At 36.9% G+C, this 21911-nt stretch overlaps 1 pseudogene; it reads right to left on the reverse strand.

Annotated features, from left to right (window-relative positions):
* Positions 1-2246: 2246 nt before the first annotated feature.
* LOC149245428 (uncharacterized) lies at positions 2247-2825 on the reverse strand (annotated as a pseudogene).
* Between the last annotated feature and the right edge of the window lie 19086 nt (positions 2826-21911).

Below are 21911 nucleotides of genomic sequence, written 5' to 3' on the forward strand. Positions count from 1 at the left end.
AGCAATTATAAATCAAGGATGGATGAAAGTCACTAGAAAGATCCCACAGATTATTAGTCCCTTTTCAAGAATGGAAGAAGACCGGAGATTGGCCTGTTGTAGTGAGTGAGAAGGAAAAACTAATTTTGAATGAAAGCTTATATCATAGAAATTTTTTGATAACGGGAGATCATGATTCACTTAGATAAAACTTGAATGGCATAAAGAACTATAGAATTAATGAGGATTACAAAGTGATCTCAAATCAACAGATCTCTAGTAAACCAAACTTCAAAAAAATATTTGCATTCCCAACATTTGGACTAACATCTAAGGTAACCCAACTCATCTTTGGTTATAAACAAAAAAATTCCTGACAGAATAAGCTCTGAAGTTGAGGGGAGAAATTGGGCCAACAAGGTGAAGCAAGAAAATGAGAGATGTTGAAAGAAACCAACATCTACTGTTGAAATGTGAAATCGTAAAAAAATTTTGGAACTTTATTGAGATTGGTGCAAACAAAGTATTTCAAGGGCTAACCTAATGGAGTATCTCTCAGAAAAAAATGAGGGAAACCTCCCTCGAAATATCCCATTTTGAAAATAGTTTGGCCTTGGGAAATCATCCCAGGATTTGCAATCTAATTTATTTGAAAAGCTAGAAATTGGTGGGATCTTTAAACATTAAAGAATAAGCCTCTGACAGATTTGGTTTCAAGTCAAGAAAGTGATAGTCAAGACATCTAAAGCTACTACCAAAACCTCCCATAATCCTAGACAATGTAAAAATTTCCTTGGGAAATAAATCTCTATTTAGAAGAAAACAAACAAAACGGAGTATTTTAATGAGTAGAGCGACCCTAGAAATTATTAACCTCGGTATTCGTAAAAGTTAATTTCGACGAGGCTTCTAAAGGAAATCTAGGAATCTCTATAATGGGTGGATTTATCAGAGATAACTCATTAAACTGTTAGGAAATTTCTGCAAGTGTCAAATTATAAGGCTGAGAGCCAAGGGTTGATCAAAAGAATAAAGTGTGTTAAATAAAATGAAAACCCCCAAACATGTCACAGAAGGAAACTCGAAGCTCCTAAATAATTTCATGAATGAACAAGCTGCAAGCAAGTCTTTGGAAAATCACAAGTTATGTGGAATGGTGTTGGAAGTAGAAGAAATCATTTCAGAATATTGAAGTTGTTCATGTTAGGAGAGAAGCCAACCAGATGGTGGATTGGTTGGCAAGCATTGTAATTCAACAACAGATGAGTGGCACAATTGACATGACACAAGAGTCAGGATGATGTGTCAGAAAATTTGGAAAGAATGTCTTGAAAATGCACTCTCAGACAAGTTTAGATAGGGATCAAACATATATGATGAATGTCTATATATAAGAATAACAAAACTACAGTTTTTTGGCAAATGTATCATTGTGACTACATAACTCTAATATGATGAAAACCATAAAACAATTACATACTAACAATATAAGAAGTGCAAAGAGGAACAAGGGATATTTGGTGGCACAAGAACAACTCGGTATCTCTGTAATTAAAGTTGAAATGAGGAAAGTTTCCATCTCAAGGAAGTTAACCCTGTCATAGATATGGTGTTTCCTAATTTGGGAAATTGAATGTCTTTGGCCAAGATCTATAAGACCCTCTCATTTAAGGGACTCAACAAAATACAACCTATAGCTTCTACCTGGGGCATATTCCATCTTTCCTACCCTTATATTATAGGAGATACTTCCGCACTCTTTATGTATGTCGCTACTCGATTGTGCTTTTGAATCCCATTGAACTTGGTCATTTGTGGACATTAATACAATTATAGTATCTTAGCAAGTAGTTTCAGTCTTTTGTGCTTTCCTTATAATTATGTTTGAAGTATAATGTATGATTTTGCTTGATAGCTATGAGCTGAACAAGACATTTCCATATTTTTTTATCTCTTGGTAGCTTGGAGCAGGGAGAATTGATGAAAGCTTTGACTATCTCCGTAAACCTGATGCAAATCACTAGTAGGTGACATGTTTTGATTAATGAAATCTATTTTTTCTATATGTCTATCTTTCTTTAGTAAATGTAAATTAGGACCCCATTGATATAGTAAGTCATAAATATAGAAAAATAATTGAAGGAACTAAGCCAGTAACTTCCCAGTAGAAAAAGAAAAAAAAAATACAGTAAAACTCAAATCACACCTGATTTCAAGCAAACTTAATTTTTGCCCAACCCAATAAATGGAAAAGAGAAGTTAATTAATCAAGAATTGTCATCAGAGTTAGATGGTCATAAGTTATGAATGAGTGTGGTGGGGCTCTCCCAAACAAGAAAATGAAGAAGAGGTTGTTTGAGGTATCTTTCATGGACCTCACAAATCAAATCTACAACATCACAGATGCTCATTATACCCTTGAAAAAGTAGTCTTAGGCATCATCCTACAAGAGTAAATGGGGAAGATAAACCCATTAAACCTAATTGGAGAAAATAGAGCAGTTTGGGACTTAGTAGAGAATGTGTAATACCTACTTCAGAAGCTCCCTGAGGATGCATTTACTAGCATTTTTCATTTGGCTCCAAGGCATAGATGATGAAAATGGTACCTGGTCTTTCATGGAGGTGATTGTGAGTGTGGAGCTACTTTGCGACATTTGGGAGAGTGATTCCCACTCATTGATTTCTTGTGCATATTTGGATTTGAGGTTTAGCAAAGCTGTTTTTTTAGTAGGAGACGCTACCTAAGATATTATTCATCGTTGGTAGTTATTCTATCAGTATAAATAGGATGGGGCATTGTGATTTTGCTTTCGTCTCTGGTATACAAATCCATCGTCATTCATCGTCTATTGCCAAAACTACTAAAGGACCATGTCTAAGCCCAATCTTCTTCTCTACCATTCATTCAGGACTCTGAAGGGTTAAGCATAAAAAAAATGAGAGGAAAGGGAGCACAATTGAAAAATGAGTTCAGGACTCTCAAGGGTTTGGCATTAAAAAAACTATAGGGAAGGGAACGAAACTGAAAAATGGGTATGAGAAAAAGGAGGAAATGAGAAGTGGTGTTGTTACGTTTTTATGGATATTGTCTCATTTAGATGTATATGTAATGTTGTGTGTATTCTTCATTTTATTGCATCTAGGAAATTTAATCCAAAAAGTTTACTTGTTGGTATTCGGTACAAATTTTTAGGTTCATCATTTTGAAAAACATTCTTATATTTTTTTGTTAATTTAAAATTGTTTTAAAAAAATCAATTCAATGAATTTTAAAATTGTTAATATATTTAAGATTAGTTCTTAAACATAATTAATATTTGAATGGTTAATTTATATTTAAGAGATAGAGTAAATTTAAAAAGCATATAGATAGCACAAATATATAAAGAGAACAAATTTAAATGTACACACTTTACATTTTGATTACATTGTGAAATTGTTAGTTTATGTTTTGGTTGACTTTTACTATTACACTAATTGCACTAAGAGGCGCTCACAAGTCCAATATGACAAATATGTTTTAATGTAATGTAATTTAATGTAATGTCCTGTAAACATTTTGAATTGGTCGATATAAAAAATAAAAATAATAAAATAAAATAAGTGTTTAAGGAAGCATAACCTTTCACCCACTCTCTAACAGCCTTTGAATCCCCTATATCACTCGTAAGTTTAGATTGTTGAAATGGCACAATTAAATTGACTAACATAAACGGCTTATTTGTATTATTGTATTACTTGTTAGGTAGTCATATTTTTGTTCCTAGACTAAATTAGTCATTCAAGTTAGTTATTTTTAGTTGTATTACTTATCATCTAGTAGTATATTTTAACCTGAGACTAAATTAGTCATTTATGTTAGTCATTTTTAGTTGAGTCACTTAAGATTGCTCATTTTTTTTAGCATTTTACTTGGAAAAGTTGCTGTGACTAAATTCTTAGTCACCTAGTCACTAATTTCATCATTTTCTACGAGTGTTAGGAACATGTTGTCCTGATCTCAGATAATGGACTATGGGATCCTAAAGTGTACCCACACGTGTTCAAAGAAGAGTTTAGCAGTGGTTTCTACTGTGATACTCTTCTTGAAAGCGTCCATAATGGTCATCTTAGAGAATATGCCGATGACCACGAAAACATAGTCGTTTCCATGCTTAGTAGAAGTAAGGCCTAACATGTAATCCATGGAGATGGATTCCCAAGGTCGACTAGGACTAGGCAGAGGAGTGTATAAGACTTGCTTCTTGATGGTCAATTTGGAAATGGCATAGGTAGTGCAGGATCTGATATACTTCCCAACGTCCTGTTGAAGGTTTGACCAATAAAAATACTTCTACAAAACTGCCATTGTTTTCTCTACCCCGAAATTTCCAGCGACCTGACTGTAGTGTGCCTCCAAAATCATCTTGGCACGCTTGCTTGAAGGAACACATAAGTTTCCTAGGTGGCATAACAATGCCTCCTAGAAGTGAAAATTTGGAACTTTCTTGCCTTCCAGGAGCATCTGGTATGTGTTGTTGAATTCAAGATTGCTCTTGTAAAGATGCGGCCACCCCATAGTCTCGTGCCAACAAGAGTCAAGCACAGTGGTTAGCACCATAACCAATTGTCATTTGAGGCAGTTTACAACATTGTTGGTGTTTTCCTTCTTGTACTTAATGTTAAAATGGAATTGTTGCAGGTATGTGGACCATTTATGATGGCAATCGTTCTACAACTTCCCCCATGTTTGTATGAACTATAGGGGTCAGTGGTTTGTGTAGATGATCATTTCCTTCCCCATAATGTAATGCTTCCATTTTCATCAAGCCTGCACAATGGAATGCATCTCTTTGTCATAGGTGGGATACTTTCGGGCTATGTCTGAAAGTGTCGCACTGTGGTATGCCATTGGATGTGCTTGTTGAGTAAGAACTGCACCAATAACATAGTCGGAGGCATCTGTCTCAAATCTCAAATGGTTGTTGCGGGTCTGGTAATGTGAGCACTGGTGCACAACAGAGTCGATGCTTTAACTCAGAAAACACCTTCTGTTGGGATTCATACCAAAAGAAATTTTCTTTCTCTCCTCCCTTGGTGAATTGACTCAAAGGCCAAGTGATATAAGAGAACCCCAACACGAACCTACGATAGATGTTGGAAAGACCTAGAAAGCTGCGGAGCTCTATTAGAGTGGTTGGGACTGGCCAATCCTGAATGACTTGTATCTTGGCTAGGTGTACATGCACACACCGCACATTAATGATCTACCTGAGATATTGAACCTGGGTCATACCAAAAGTGCATTTCTCCAAATTGGCGCACAAACTTGTGTTTTCGTAGGGTTGGAGGACCTGTCAAATATGGTCGAGGTTCTCTTCCCAACTTTGGTTGAAGATCAAAATGTCATCCAAATACACCACCACGAATGAGTTGGTGAAGGGTCATAAGATTTCGTCCATCAGCCTCATGAAGGTTGCGAGGCATTTGTCAACTAGAAAGGCATGTCCAACCATTCGAGGGGGCCCTCCTTGGATTTAAAAGAAATCTTCCACACATTGGAGGGTTCAATCAATACTTGGTGATAACTGAAATTCAAGTCAATATTTCTGAAATATTTGGCCCCTTTGAGCTGGTCCAGAAGGTTATCAATCTGTGGGATTGGATACCTATTTTAGACAACGATCTTGTTCAATGCCTGATAGCCAATACAGAGTCTCCAGGTCCCATCCTTCTTTTGTACCAACATGATCGAGCTCCCATAGGGTGATGAACTTAGCCCGATGTGCCCTTTTGAAACAAGTCCTGAATATGCCTCTTAATTTCGTCATTCTCCAAAACAGGCATCAATAGATCAGTCCATTAGGTAGTGGCGCGACTGAGGTTGGATCGATGGATTGCTTGAATTGACAATGTAGAGGTACCCCTGTGGATGAGGTGAAGATGTCCTTGTAATCCTTCACAACCTTGTCCATATACTGCTTCCATGTAGAGGAGCCTTGTCTGGAGGCTATGGCCACAATCTTCTTCTTTCCTTGAGGGAGAATCATGAGGAAATCAAATTTCTCGGTCTGGGAAATGATTTTACTACATTACTTCACAATGATCAAAGAAATGGCGGTAAGCAGTGCTACCTCCAGTATCCTATATTACTTATTGCCCAAAGTAATAATAACAGTGTGAGGCCTAGACTCATACACAACATGTCACTTCCACAAGTATGGTTGGCCTAGTAATACATCACAAACTTCAAGAGGAGAAACAACACAAAATACCTCAACTGTGAAGGGCTTGATGTTGTAGGGAAACCGACACTATTGACTAATGCAGAGATCTCACCCTTGGTGAAGCCACCTTATGGTGTACAGTTATGGGTGTGGTGTGGTTGATAGGCTCAACTGCTTCATGACCTTTGTTGAAATGAGGTTCTTTTGTCTCCCACTGTCGACAATGAACTGCAGCAGAGAATAATTCACACGCATCTATGAGTGGAAGAGTCGCCCCCCCTCCTTTGGATCTTCGGGATCATCCTTCTAGATCTTGATGGTGGCAATGGTGGCATTAGGCTCTGCATCAATAATATGCTTTCGTTTGTCAGTTTCCAACACATAGTCAAAACATGCATCTAATTCAAAAGCCTTCAGCTCGGTCACCAGTGACTGCTTGGCTCGACACTCACTTGTGTTGTGGGTGGGGCTCTTAAGGAACTCACATCAGTTCCCTATGTCCTTATTTTTCTTCGTGGTGTCATTCTTTGCTTGCAGATTCAGTGGGTTGTTCTGGGTCACCCTACCTTGGCTTTTTCCTTTGTTCTACCGTCTAGTGTCGTCTTTCCCTTGCTTCAGATTTACAGATCCAAAGTATCACTTCTTCTATTTATATTTCTGCTTGATCTTGACAATGTATCAATAGGAGGCTCTAAGCAAGGAGATGTCTAAGAACTCCATCTTGTCCTGGATGTATTGTGTAGATAGCTGAGGTACTTGAGTACCAAATGCTTCTTAGAATCCTTGATAAGGAGATTCTTGTGAAGGGTATGGAAAACATTTGCGAACTCCGAGATATCTTGGTCCCTTCCCTACCGCAACATGGTCCAATTTATGTATTTATCTTCATAGCTCCCAACAAGGTAATATTGTTCCTTGATGGCATCTTGGAAAGAATTCCAAGTGGGTACAACTGAAGACAATGAGGATTCCCTATCATCCTTTTGTTCATAATAGGTTTCCCACCAGTCCTTGACATGTGGGGCGTCCTTGAGGAGTGCAAAAGTAATCTCTTTCCGATTGGAAAAGTCATGAACTAAAAAATATACTTCCAAAAGATTTAAGCATCTATCTACGACATTTTCATCTATCTTGCCTTCAAATATGGGAATGTCAAAGTTAACTTGTACCTTAAAAGGAGTGGCACCTCCAGAGTGGCTACTAGATGAACATGTGTCGCGTGTGGGTAGCTGCCGAAGGATTCAGGAAAATTTATCCATCATCATGCTCCTTTGTCGCTCGAGGGCTTCCTTAAGAAATATTTTGAAAGGATCTCCTACCCCTTGGTGTTTATTTTCTTCCGCCATGGGAGGTCATCGCGTTTTGCAAGGCTGGTCTTGCAAAGGTTCTTTTAACACTCCTTAGTTTTCCCAAGGCTGAGAAAGGAAACCAAAGACGTAACCACAGACCAAATCTGGATTTGGCAGCTAGCCCTGCCAAATCAGAGAGGGCTCTCTCTAAAATCAAACAAAATATGATTGGAATTATTAGGGTTTTAGGCTAGATATGAACTCAATGACCATTTGATTTAGGATAAGAAGCACAAGGTCTAGGAACTAGGCCAAGTATTCCAAAATATCAGTTGCAGTCATAGAATGATGCAAGATAGATGTAACCAGTGACACAAAATGATTTTTGATTGTAGTTTGGTGAGGAGGAAATAATATAGAAGGCGTTAAGTGAGAAGATGCATGAATTCACTTATATAGAAGGAAAACATTTAAATGCTAACCTCAAACAAAATAGGACAATTAGATAATGATTTTTGTTTAAAAACTTAAGAGAAAGCATAAGAAGAAGTGTAGATGGATTATATAAAGATATAATAATTAATTATATAAGAAAACATGAGAAAAACAGTGCCACTGACCACAACACATGAATCCCATAAAAATAGCCGCAATTGTCTGTTATTTGTCTTCAAAAAGTCAAGTACATTAGTTCAAGACGTCTGAGCTTCAAGTATCCAACCCTTGATTACATTAAATTTCAGCCTAATATAGGAGATGAGTTCAAATTCCTCCTAAGGAGGTCAAATTCTATCTTCAAAAAGTCAAGTAAGCAGGCACATGCACCTATCCTATCTCTGCTAAAACCTAGGAGGAGTTAGAACAAACTTTCCTCCTTTATCTTAACCATAAGAGCTTATCTCTCTATACATTGATTACAAGATATTTTACTATAGTAACCACTAATAAACCTACTGACCTTAGATAAACTCTTAGTTTAACTGATTACATGCATCCAAAATGACTTTTACAAATTACAAAAGTAAAATTGTCTTTTTACTTAGAAGCATAGCAGAAATGTAACAAAAGCATAGTGAAAGTTTGCATGCTAGTTTGGAGACCTTCCCTGATGAATTTTTTGCTGCTGAAGACATGAATTGAAAGCCTAGGATCTATAATCGATGTCTTCATATCTGATCCTACTAAAAAATGAATAAAATGACCTCAAAAACTGAAGTTTGTGCAGGGTATCCCAGAAGCGTAGTGAAAAATAGGGGTCAAAGACGAACTGATATCTATTTAACCATAACACATGTTACAAACATGGAAGAGGTTTTTGTAGATAAGGTTGTTTTTGAGAACACCCTATCTCAATTTTTGGAAATTCATTTCCATTGGTTTGGAATCCGTGCCACAAAATAATGGCTAAAACAAACAAGAAAAATTGGAGAATTTTGATTTTCTGAAATAGGCCTCCAAGAAAGTTGAATATCTCCTAATATATGATACCTGTGTAGAAACTGAGAGAGTTTATTGTATTTGGGTATGTTATGAACAAAAAACTCCTCCAGTTTTCAAAAATACTTTCCCATTTGTTCAGAATCCAAGCTTGAAGTTGGTCACATAGAAACATAGTAAATCTTGCAGAAACACAACAAATCCTGGCAGAAACACAACAAATAGTTGACTTGAAATTTTGATGACTTGAATGAGGCTTTGAGTGTTTCTGAAGACCTTTGAAGAAACTTGTGTGGAGGTTTGCCGTTACACCAAAACCCGCAGATGTTGGTAAACATTACAAGCCAGTAACTAGGATCCCCAGGGTGGAAATTACGGATTTTATAGAGGTGCGGTGATTCTTCTAACACCCCCCCTCAAACGCAACTTGGGGGAATTGAACCTGGGTCCAAGCTCTGATACCATGTGGAGGTTTGCCGTTACACCAAAACCCGCAGATGTTGGTAAACATTACAAGCCAGTAACTAGGATCCCCAGGGTGGAAATTACGGATTCTATAGAGGTGCGGTGATTCTTCCAACAACTTGGAGATGTTAACTACACCCTGGAGCCTTGAAACCATTCAAAAACATGATTTTAGCCTCTTCAAACGTGACCCCAAAACTGACTGTCCAAAAGCGCAACAACAGTCCTGGAAAGGTGGCAGCAAGGTGTAAAAAAGGCGCATTTCGATCATTTCTGAAAATTTATCACTCCTTAAACATCCTCAAGTAATTTCCTGGTATCCATATGCCATAATCTATCCAATCGTGTTGAAAGTTTGATTTTTGACCTCCTGAGGAAAAGCGCAACAAATAGTTGTTGTGTTTTTTGTATGATAGTTTGTCTCCTTTTCCTTTGCTCTCTGTCTTGCATGGCTTCATAGTGGAATGAAATAATGCGCACTTTGACATAGTGATTAATGATGTGATTTGTATTAGCAATATTATCCTTCAATAGAAAATGTTACATCTCCATGTGATGTAGATGTACTTTGATTGTCTTTAAAACACTTTATTTTCCTAATTGCTAACTCCCATGACGATGACCATAATGGATGACATGACTCCCTATTTCAAAATGATGAACATCTTTATGCATATTTTTTACCATGACTTAGAATTTTAACTCTAAACGTATGCATTTTATGATTCTATGACCTAAATGATGATCAACTAACTCATTTGATGATTTATGTCAAGAAATGATGACAATGACCATGATGGCTGTTTGTGACCTTGAATAAGTGGAGGGAGTAGCAATGACACCTAGACAATGACTTGGAACCATTTGACAATAAAGGAATATGACAAATTTAATTTGAAAATATTATAATTTGACCTAAGACTCTATCAACAATGGAAAGAGAAAATTTGATCGCTATAACTATAAGGCTCTAACAGGTTTAACCAATTCGAGCCCTAACGCTCTATACCCTGACCTCGTTGGGGACATGTAAACAAAAACAGAGAAAGAGCAGACCACTCTGATACCATTGATCCAAACTTATGCAAGAACGCAACAAATTATAGATATAAACATAAACACAGAGATGCAACATATATAAAAATCCATTACATTAATATCAAAGAACTGAAATTTGCTTACATACAAAAATAGAAATAAACTAGCTCGGGCGATGGTGCTTATCTCTAAGAAGAGATGTGGAAGATACATGCCTCTGAACTGCGTTACAATGAGGCCCAAGGGTCTTTTTATTATTGAACAATAAGGGAAAACCCTAAACAATGAAAACCCTAACCCTAGGAGATGGAACACCAAGATTTTGTGGGCTCCATTGGAGTTAGTTGAGTAGCCAACTTCTTGGGTTGTAACTTGGTCATATTATCTTCGTTTGACACATATGATACCTTGTTAGAAAGATCTCTTCGAGTAATATAGGATTTTCTACAAGCCCATAGTTTTAGTTACTAAGGCTAGGAGCCTGCTGTGGACCTCAAAAAACATTGTTTATGGGGTCAAAACTACTACGAAAGCCGAGGACTCGAAAAACTGCTAAAAATAGTAAATGCTGCTATAAAAAAGAAAACTGATGAAACTAACTAGAGGTCTAGGTGGAATAGGCAGCTGGCCAACAATGTCCACCTAGATCACTGAACATCCTACTCTGGTCAACACTTAGCCAGTTCAAGGATCCAACTTGCTCCTATTTGCTTGTGCAATTTCGAAGGAATGATTCACCTGCTTAACTGCCAAGCCTATACACTCAACTAGTATACAATTTATTATTACAATGTGCCTTTTCCTCCACTCCATCTAGGAAATTCGAATTCCATGCATGTCTAGGCTATTTTTAGCTATTTGACTAATTTAACTAACATATCACTGAGTTAACAACAATTCTACTACTCAACTAACCTTCAACCGACTCAGCTAGCTGCTTGAGCTCATTTAACTTAGTCAAACTGAAAATAATTGAACTAGATTGCTAAATTTTAGCAATCGCTACATGCAAAACTCTACTTTTAGCCTATAAATCGAATTTACTGAATAGACAAGTAGACAAAGCCATGTCACACAAGTTAACTACAATCCAAATCATCCTGTTGATGTGGAAAACTGAATTACTAAATTTGACTATGGCACAAGTCATATTTAGCCTTTCTTGGTACAATTTCTAACACTCCCTCTTAGCAAGAAATGGATTTTTCACCACCCCAATCTTGCACTTGTGGAATTCGAATTTGCCTCTTGTTAATGCCTTTGTCAAGATATTTGCATATCGCTCCTCAGTTGGAATGTAATATAGTGTCACAATTCTCCTTTGCACACAATATCGTAAGTGATGGTACCTGATATCAATGTGCTTAGACCTATCATGAAATACTGGATCCTCAGAGAGTTTGATACAACTCTAATTATCACAATGATCAATGTTGAATCCATCTCCTCACTGAAAAGGCCGACAAGTATTTTACACATCCATATGGCCTCACATGTTGCTTGACTTGTAGCCATGTATTCAACCTATGATGAGCTGAGTGCCAAAAAATTTTGTTTCCTGCTATACCAAGAAATAGTTGCAGACCCAACACTGAAGATAGCACCTAAAGTACTTTTCCTTTATGATGGACTCCCTATCCAATCTGCGCCAGTGAAACCTTGGAGCTTCACTCCCTCTGTTCTCCTGTACCATAACCCATACTCGATTTTTCGTCTAAGGTACCTCAACACATGCTTTGTTGCATTCCAATACAACTTGGTAGGCTTCACCACGACTTGACTCAAATGATTAACTACACACAGTCTTGTAAGTGATGGTACTTGATATCAATGTGCTTTGACTTGTCATGAAATGCTGGATTCTCAAAGAGTTTGATACAATTTTGATTATCACAATAAATAACTGTCAGATCCATCTTCAGACTTAAAAGACCCACAAGTATTTTACTCATCCATATGACCTCACATGTTGCTTGACTTGTAGCCATGTATTCAGCCTCTGCTGAGTTGAGTGCCACATATATTTGTTTCCTACTATATTAGGAAATATTTGCAGACCCAACACTGAAGATAACACCTGAAGAACTTTTCCTTTCTGATGGACTCCCTTCCCAATCTGCATTGGTGAAACCTTGGAGCTTCACTCCCTTTGTCCTCCTATACCATAACCCATACGCGGTTTTGCCTCTAAGGTACCTCAACACATGTTTTGTTTCCTTCCAATATAGCTTGGTAGGCTTCACCATGGCTTGACTCAACTAATTAACTACATAGCATATGTCAAGCCTTGTGGTCACCAAATACATCAAGGATCCCACAAGTTGTCTATAGATGGTATCATCTACCTCCTCTCCTGAAATACCATGCCCTATCCTCTAGTTTGTAGCTAAAGGTGTGTCAATAGACTTGCATCTCTCCATGTGAAATCTCTGAAGTATTTCAGAGGCATAAACAATGTAAACTTTGAAATGAGAATTGTAAACTCAAAACGAAAACTCTAGCAACAAACCCCCCAAAAACATGAAAAAATAGTTTGAAAATGAGAAGTGTTGATACTGGAATACATTTTGATTTTGGATAAATTTTCAACATGTTTTAAAAATGGTAGTGAAAACCAATTTTTGTGTGCAAAAACACCCTAAAAATGAAAAATGTTGATGTTTAAATAACGTTTTTTTTTTGTCACGATAAATTTTCAACATTTTGAAATGATGGTATAAAAAGTTTTATCATGACTTGAAAAACCTTAAAATTTCAAAAGAAAGATGAAAACAAAAATTTACAAATAAAAACAAAAATTAAAACAATGAAAAAAACAAGAAAACAATTAAAATAAATAAATAAAAAATATATATATTAGAAAAAAAAAACATAAAATTAAGCAAATGATAAAAGAAATAAAAAAAAAAATCAAACATAAAATGAAAAAAAAAAAAAACCGTAACAAAAAATTAAAAAATATAAAGAAATAAATTAAAAATAAAAGAACACAAACATGATTAAAGAAAAAATATTAATGAAAGAAACAAATAAAAATAAAAATTATTGGACAATTAAAAAAAACAAGATAAATAGTAAACATTAAAATAAAAAAATAAATAATACATTAAAAAAACACATTTAATAATAATAATAATAATAATAATAAAATCATAATAAAAAAATTCAAAATAAAAACAATAAATAACTAAAAATAAAAATCAATTATAAAAATTATTTAAATAAAAAGGAAAATAATTAAAAAAAATTAAAAAATTTTAAGACATAAAAAATTAAAATAACAAACAAAAAATCATATATATATATATATATATATATATATATATATATATATATATATATATATACATATATATCAAATTAAATTTATAAAAATAAATTATTATTATAAAAATAAATAAGAAAAAAATTTGTGCCCCTCGGGCCCCTATGTGAGCTCAACCTGATTCCGAGAATCAGGTAAGGGGCTTACCTCATTCTTAGAATCGGGTTGAGCCCCCCGCTTAGGGGCCCGAGGGGCCACCGCCCTAGGCGGGTGGAGTTGTACGATGGTCCCTCGGGTCCCTAAGGGGGCTCAACCTGATTCTTGGAATTGGGTGAGCCCCTAACCCAATTCTTAAAATTAGGTTGAGCCCGCCTAGAGGCCCGACAAACCGCTGCCCTGGGTGGTTGGATCAGGGTGAGCCTACCCAAGGGCCCGAGGGGCCGCCGCCTTGGGCAGCTGGAGCTCTGGGTGGGTGTGGCGACCCCTTGGGCCCCTGGGCGGGCTCAACCTAATTCCGAGAATCGGATGAGCCCCTCACCCAATTCTCTGAATCATGTTGAGTCTGCCAAGGGGCCTGAGGGGAGCAATTTGATTTTTTTTTCAATTTATATTATTGTTTTAATAAATACTCTTTTTTATAATGTTAACAGTTTTATTTATTTATTATTATTATTATTTAAACAAACTCTTTCGATAGAAATCACATCAGAGAATTTTTTGGCCAACGTATTTCGAACCAACAAGTGTGGTTCATGATCATGAACCACACTTGTTGGTTCGAAACGCGTCAACTAAAAAATTCTCTCATGTGATTTCTACCGAAAGACTTTATTTAATTCATTATGGATCACAGAAGCTTGAATACAGAAATTTATTTTTATTATTATTATTATTATTATTATTTCTTATGTTTTATTTAATTATATATTCTTCTTCTTCTTCTTCTTTTTTATAATGTCTTCTTCCTTATTTTCTTTGCTTCTTAAACTTTACATTTAGCATTTTCAATGTGTTTTTGTTTTATTTTTATTATTCTTTTATTTTAATGGTTTTTTTAATAACTTAATTGTATTTTTTATTTTTATTTTTGTACAATTTTTTTTGTTTTTTTAATTCTATGTTTAATTTTTTTACTTTTTTTTTAACTTCAAATATATGAATCATTTTTATTTTTTTTGAATTTTTAATTTTCAAATGTCATCATTTTTTATCTAAAATTCATAAAATTTGTTATTTTTCATATTTTTTTATTGAAACTTTCCATAATTTATTTTTATTTAACATGCCATTTTTAGGGAAAATGTCCTAAAATACATATTTTTTTAATCATATCTATATACAAAATGTATATTTTTTGTTGAGTTTTTAAAATTATTATTTTTTAGTGACAAATTATTTTATTTGTATTGAAATATTAATTAATGATATATAAATATAAAAAAAAATCCCAACTTCAAGATATTAATTTTATTATTTTTTTTAACTTTGCAAAAAATTAAAAAAATTCATTATAAAAAAGAGTGCAAAGGAAAATAAAAATAAAAATAAAAAAATTGGAAAACACTTAAAAACCAAATATCTTGGGACGAAAAACATGAACAGGAATAAGAGAACTTGAAAAATGGTTAAATAATCAAATTTATTTCTTTTTTATGTATACTTAGGACATAAGAAAATTTAAAGTGTCAAAAATATGCCTTAAAAAACAATTATTGATGTTTTTGAAAATATGTATGAAAATCACCAACATTTAAAACACTTATCCACACTTAATACATTAGAAAAGTTAAAGTTGCAAAAATAAACCCTCTAAAGAAAGGGGTTGATGTTGCATCAACACTTTTCAAAATTAGCATGAAAACCACTAACATTTAAAAAAATGTTCATACTTGATACATAAGAAAATTTAAAGTGTCAAAATTATGCTAAAAAGGTGTATTCTGAATCAATAATTTTCAAAATCAAATGATTTTTTGCTACCTCAAAAAAGCGGGTACTTGGTACAGTTCTAGTTTCAAAGTTTACATTGTTCATATTTCCCCTTGACTCACAAACAACTCACCATCACCCTCCTATATTTCTAGCCCAAGGAAGTAATGCATCAAGCCCATATCTTTCATCTCGAATTCTCTTGCAAGATCCTCCTTGCAAGAGTGGATCAAATGCTCATCTCCTGTAAGTATCAAGTCATCAACATACAAAACCAAGATAAGAAACTTTCCATCTACCACAATGTGATAGAGGTTGGCATATCCTTCACTTTTGGCGAAGCCCAATCCTTTGAGATATGTATCAATTTGAGTGTGTCATGCTTAGTGTGCCTGTTTGAGACCATACAGAGTTCTCTTGAGTCTACACACATGTGTCTCCCTGTCATATGTCTCAAATCCCTCTGGATTCTCCATGTAAAATTCTTCCTCAACAACACCATTGAGAAAGGCGATCTTCACATCCGTATAGTGGATCTTCCACCCCATCTGCACAGCTAATGCTAGAATGGTTCTGATCGAGAAATATCTTGCCACTAGTGAAAATGTTTCCTCATAGTCCACTCTTTCTACCTAAGAGAAGCCTTTGACCACAAATCTGTTCATGTACTTCTCAATGCTCCCATTAGCTGCATACTTCACTTTGTAGATCCATCTAGAGCCAACCATTGACTTGTTCTCTGGTCTCAACACCACCTCCCATACATTGCTCTTCATGATGGAGTCATACTCCTCCACTCTAGCATCAACGCACACTGGTTGAGAAACTACTTCCTCAAATGAAGAAGACTTTCACTCAATAATTTATGTCATAAGAGCCATATATATAGTGTACCTATCTGGTGACCTCCTTTGCCTATATTGAGATGTAGGAGCTCCCACATGATCATGTGCATCATATACCAATTTTCCAACTTCTCTGGTTCACTTCCTCCCCTCTGTGGAATATTCTGGTTGAGTGGGTGCCTCCACTTGACCTCTTATCGGCTCCTCTGCAAGTGGCTTCTCCACAACATCTTGAAGCTCTACATGAGGCTCCTCCTTAGGATATAGAAGCACCTCCTCTGGTGGGATACTCAGCTCTCACTCTAAAGAGAATCTCATAGCCTTCTCCTCATCAAATTTTACATATCTCTGCTCACTACTGTCACCCCGAGTGAGGGAAAATACACCCTATAGTTATGTGGTGTCTCTATGTATCCTACTGTTGATGGTGCTGGACCCGCCAACATGTCAAGGGGATCTCCCTGGTAAGAAGTCCCAATTAGACCTCAGGCCGTTTGGTGTAGGAGTCCCAACAATGCGTCGTATGGTAATTCCTTGACCGCAATTTCGCATAGAGGCAAGTAAGATAACTCTGTCAGTAGCAAGGGTGTGACCATTGCAGTGAGTCAAGGAAGGTGCATGAGAAGTTCTAACACAGGTGGGTTGAGATGAGTGCGACCCTTAGAAACCTATAATAGTACTTAGCTGGGAAGAGAACACACGAGTGAAGATACATCACGAGCTGGAAAGCAAGTCAGCTGGCAATCTAAAGTGATGGTTAAACCAACAACACATCTACAACAAGATTCATATAACTGCATACAAAACTGATCCGGATTGGGGGGATGCCCCCAAGATCTAAAAAATTGAAATGGATCTTGGGGGGAGGCCCCCACGGTCTGAAAAATTGAAATGTTAGAAGAAAATAGGAGAATGCCCAATATACAAAACCACACAGATTTTTTTATTAAAACAGAGAATAATTGTAAAAGCTACATTGTGGTGGACAAAATTGTCCTTTTACAAAATGTGACCTGTTACTTATAGTATTTTTCAGTTACAATACCACGGGTCAATTCCATGGGTGAATAAATACCATGGGTGGATTTCACAATACCATGGGAAAATACCATGGGTGGATGTCACTTACAATACCATGAGTGGATAAATACTATTGGAAAATACCATGGGTGAATGAATACCATGGGTGGATGTCACTTACAATACCATGGGTCGATAAACACCATGGGTGGATGCCACTTACAGTACCATAGGTAAATTCCATGGGTGGATGAATACCATGGGTTTATGCCATTTTCCACTCAGATCATTTCTCCTTCCTTAAGAAGCAATGGTCCCCATTATGTGAAGTTCCCTACTACGAAGCCTTTGTTGAATATGAAGAGCCACTGAAGAGAAGGGTTTTCTGTGGTTAACCCCTAACCATGATGAACGAAGATCCGAGGATAGAGATACCATGTAATGCTTATGACCAACTGTAATATTGATAGTGTGTGGCCTAGCAAATGGACTTCGATGACAAGGGTTTTGTGCCGCTGACCCATAACCATGATGTTGATTGTTGATGAAGTAGCAAGTGCCTATATAGCCTAGAGTGGGAGGGCACATCTCCAAAAAACCCAAGCCGGATGCATATATGTTGAAACTGATGAATGTGAAGCAGGTACCTACTAAAGCGGGGTGGCATGGCATGTCTCCAATGGGAACCCACTTTGAATGCTCCTCCAGAATTAAAATGGACATAACTCAGTCAATATAAATCAGTATATTTATTATAACCAGTTTTTGGAAATAGAAGGACCATTTTGCATCTTCCCATGTGTTGGAAATCCTTATCTGGACACTCTAGAATCTCAGATTCGCGCTGCAACTTTTCTGCCATCACAAAATATTTGACAAAATAGTTGATTTTAAATCAGCGATATATCCCACATCCGAACTCTGATTCGACCTAGTTTTTTTTGAAATTGAGAGATTTTGGGAGAGGATCTCATATCGACAATCGATTTTCTGAAATTATGCACCAAAATTGTAAAAATTGATAAGAGATCCACCGTCTATGAATTTCCGTCAGAAACATTTCTACAACATAGCTGATTTTAAATCAGCGATATCACCCTCATCCAGACTTCGATTCGGTCGAATGTTTTTTTGAATTTGGGTATTTTTTCACAAGGAATCCATATCTATTATTATTTTTGTAAATTTTGCACCAAAAATTTCAAATATGATTTGCAAACTCGTCACCCCAAAAAATTCCTGCAAAAAATGAAAAAAGAAAAATTCTTCCTGCTTGGCAAAGGAAATGCTCTGTGGAGGACATAGAACATGCCTGAAGTTTGTTGTATATTGCTGCAAAATTTGAAACTGAAATATGCATCAAACCCTCATCCCCATGGAATCATAATCTGCTCTGATGCCACTGACCCAAATCTTGGGGGAGGCCCCAAAGCTCTAACAAATTGAAATGGATCTTGGGGGGAGGTCCCCAAGATCTGAAAAATTGAAATGTCAGAAGTAAAAGAGGAGAATGCCTATTAAACAAAACCATACAGATTTTTTTTATTAAAATGGAGAATAACTGTAAAATCTACATTGAGTGGACAAAACTGTCCTTTTACAAAATGCAACTTGTTACTTATAGTATTTTTCAGTTACAATACCACGGGTCAATTCCATGGGTGAATGAATACCATGGTTGGATGTCACAATACCATGGGTGAATGAATACCCTGGGTGGATGTCACTTACAATACCATGGGTGGATAAATACCATGGGAAAATACCATGGGTGAATGAATACAATGGGTGGATGCCACTTACAATACCATGGGTAAATTCCATGGGTGGTGTTAGCCTCCTATCGCAATAGGTGTTCATATTTCATGATTGACAGTTGAAAGTGCAAAATATGTCATCCTTTCATGCTGCAAGGTTCCATATTTCTAGAAAGAGGCCAAAGAAGAGGCCATGAAAGTGTGCCAGTCTAAATGCCACTAATGTATTCCAAATTTTGATGAGTTAATCCATTTTGATGAGTTTTTCAGTTAAGGGAAGTCCAAATAGCTTAATCTTGGCTTCCCTAGGTTTCAATTTCTTGTTGTAGAATATAGAGAATGAATATCTGTCCAAACAGCTTAATCTTGGCAGATTTGTAGATAGGTAGAGAAACAAGGGTGCTCAACAGCTTAATCTGAGCCCCTGGATGATATAAGGGTACGTTTAGATAGCAGGGCAGTCAAAAGAAAAAAGGATAATCAGGGTCTGCAAGTCCAAGTGCACCGATGCAAAAAGAAGAAAAAATGGTAGGTAAGTAGGCTAGGTAAGTAGTTTTGTGGTTGCAGAATCAAGCTATGTGAATCCATTTCATGGTTTTTAATGATATAACTATTCAGATCACAGGTATAAGGCAATTTCCCTTTGGAGGAGCACAAGCGAGGCATGTCTAATTCCCCTTTCTTCTAAATTTCAAAATTTCTTACTAACACCCTTGAAGGACCTTGGGATCTGCCCAACTAGCCCTGTTATCACTTCATCTTTGTAAAAAACCAAGTCAAGCTTTGACTCTCTTCAGTGAAAAGAAGCCACATTTCTTGTGTAAAAATCATGTCTCCACATTCCATTCACTTCCTAAGTCCAAGTTTCAGCACACAAACTTAGCCTCTCCCCTACACTTCACCTCACAAATTCATATTAACTCCTAACTCTACTATCTAGCTCCCTAGATCATTTCCTTATCCCCTATTATACAAAAAACTATATAAAATCCCAAAAATATTACATATCCCACCCTATAGCACTATAGATATGTACATACAGTTCTGGGAAATAATAGTCCACCTGGGGCTATTATGAACCCATCCACGTCATAACTCTGGAATTGGTCTAAACCTCTGGTTAGGCCAATAACCTATATCCACCCCTTTACCCTTAAAACCTCACTATCCTACCTTTCGCGCACATAAAACCCCCAAACTCTGCATTAACCTAAGGTTTTCAACCCCCGTCATGCATTTTTGTTTAAATAAAATGGGCGGGTACCGTCCCTAACCTCCCGCTACCTCACCTACCCCGCCAGTCGTCCGATGGCCAGCACCCCAGATCAACGGTGGGTGGGTGTTTTCATATACCGATCCGCCGGAGGTTAACGTCCAGGGGATGGGCGGTTTCCCTGCCGTACCCCCACCATGTGTCAGCCTCCCGGTGTGTTCGGAGGCCCCTCCCCCAATACCACCTACGCGGAAAAGCGGTGCGGGAGAAAACCGGATACCGCCTCCGCCGAATGACGTCAGTGCCACGTCTGCATCACGTCATCAACCTGCGTCGACCTCCTGCCACCGTGTCCTGTGCCACGTCACTACCACATCGTTGCCACCGTAATGCCACGTCATCACCCTACCGTACTGCCACGTCACTCTGCTGACGTCACCCTGCCACGTCACCGTCGTACTGGGACATCATGCTGACATCATCACCGAAAAGGGCACGAAGCGCAAAATTTGCGGCAAAGGATGCCCAGAATGAAAAACCGAGGCAGTTTTTGATGCGCAATTAGCGTTTAGGAAAATAGGCCAAAATCAAAGCCCTCTCATGGCTCGGCTACCAGCAGGCCCGAAATTCGTAAATTGATAGGAATTTCTTCACGCAGGATTCAGAAAAGGGGCGAAAACAGTTCTTAAGGCAACAGAGGGCCGGACAGTAGCCATAAAATGTCGATGGGACAATTTAAATCATTCAAACGACAACAAGGAGCTCAGGTTCAGTGAAAGTGTATCAGAGGAAGCGACAAAGACTATCAGTCAGTATTTTTGGTGGAAATCCGTATTTCCAAAGCAGGCAAACATTAAGAGGCCCCCATCAAAGTCAATAAAGCAGTGTTGGGCCATCAAAGCTCACCAGATCAAATTTAATGCATAAGGCCACCTAAGGGCGGCGCTGCAGAAATCAAAGCACAGTTATGGCCAAACGCCAGCACAGGGCTCTAAGGACATCATAGTTACTCATTTTTTGAGGCAGCTGCCCCCAGCGCAACATTAGATAGATATTTTGGCATTTATTTCAAGCATATGTTAGGTTCAAGTCACTTATTGCATCAGATCTGTCTCAGATCTGATTATTGTAGATATTTTGCTTATAAAAACCACCCTAATTTACTGTTTAGGTGGTTGGTTGGTTGACTTGCTCCACTAGAGACTCGCTCTATATGTTTGATGATTTCTTTAATCAAAGACTACTAAAAGTTCGGAAGATGGACTGTCTGTTGTGTTGTTAATGTGTTGAAGAGTGAATTATGGAATTCTTGTGCTACAACATGACTCAATAAGTGTTTCCTACCTCCGTTTTTCATTGATATATGCTCATATCATACATATGTCACCATCCAAATAGCAGAAAAAATGAATAGCTTAGACTTTGTTTAACTGCACTCTATGCTCAATTTCTATTGTTTCTTTAT

The sequence above is a fragment of the Pinus tabuliformis genome, chromosome 7 (assembly GCF_031772625.1).
Source record: "Pinus tabuliformis cultivar Carrire ecotype Pingquan chromosome 7, CPIR1, whole genome shotgun sequence".
NCBI classification, from domain to species: domain Eukaryota; kingdom Viridiplantae; phylum Streptophyta; class Pinopsida; order Pinales; family Pinaceae; genus Pinus; species Pinus tabuliformis.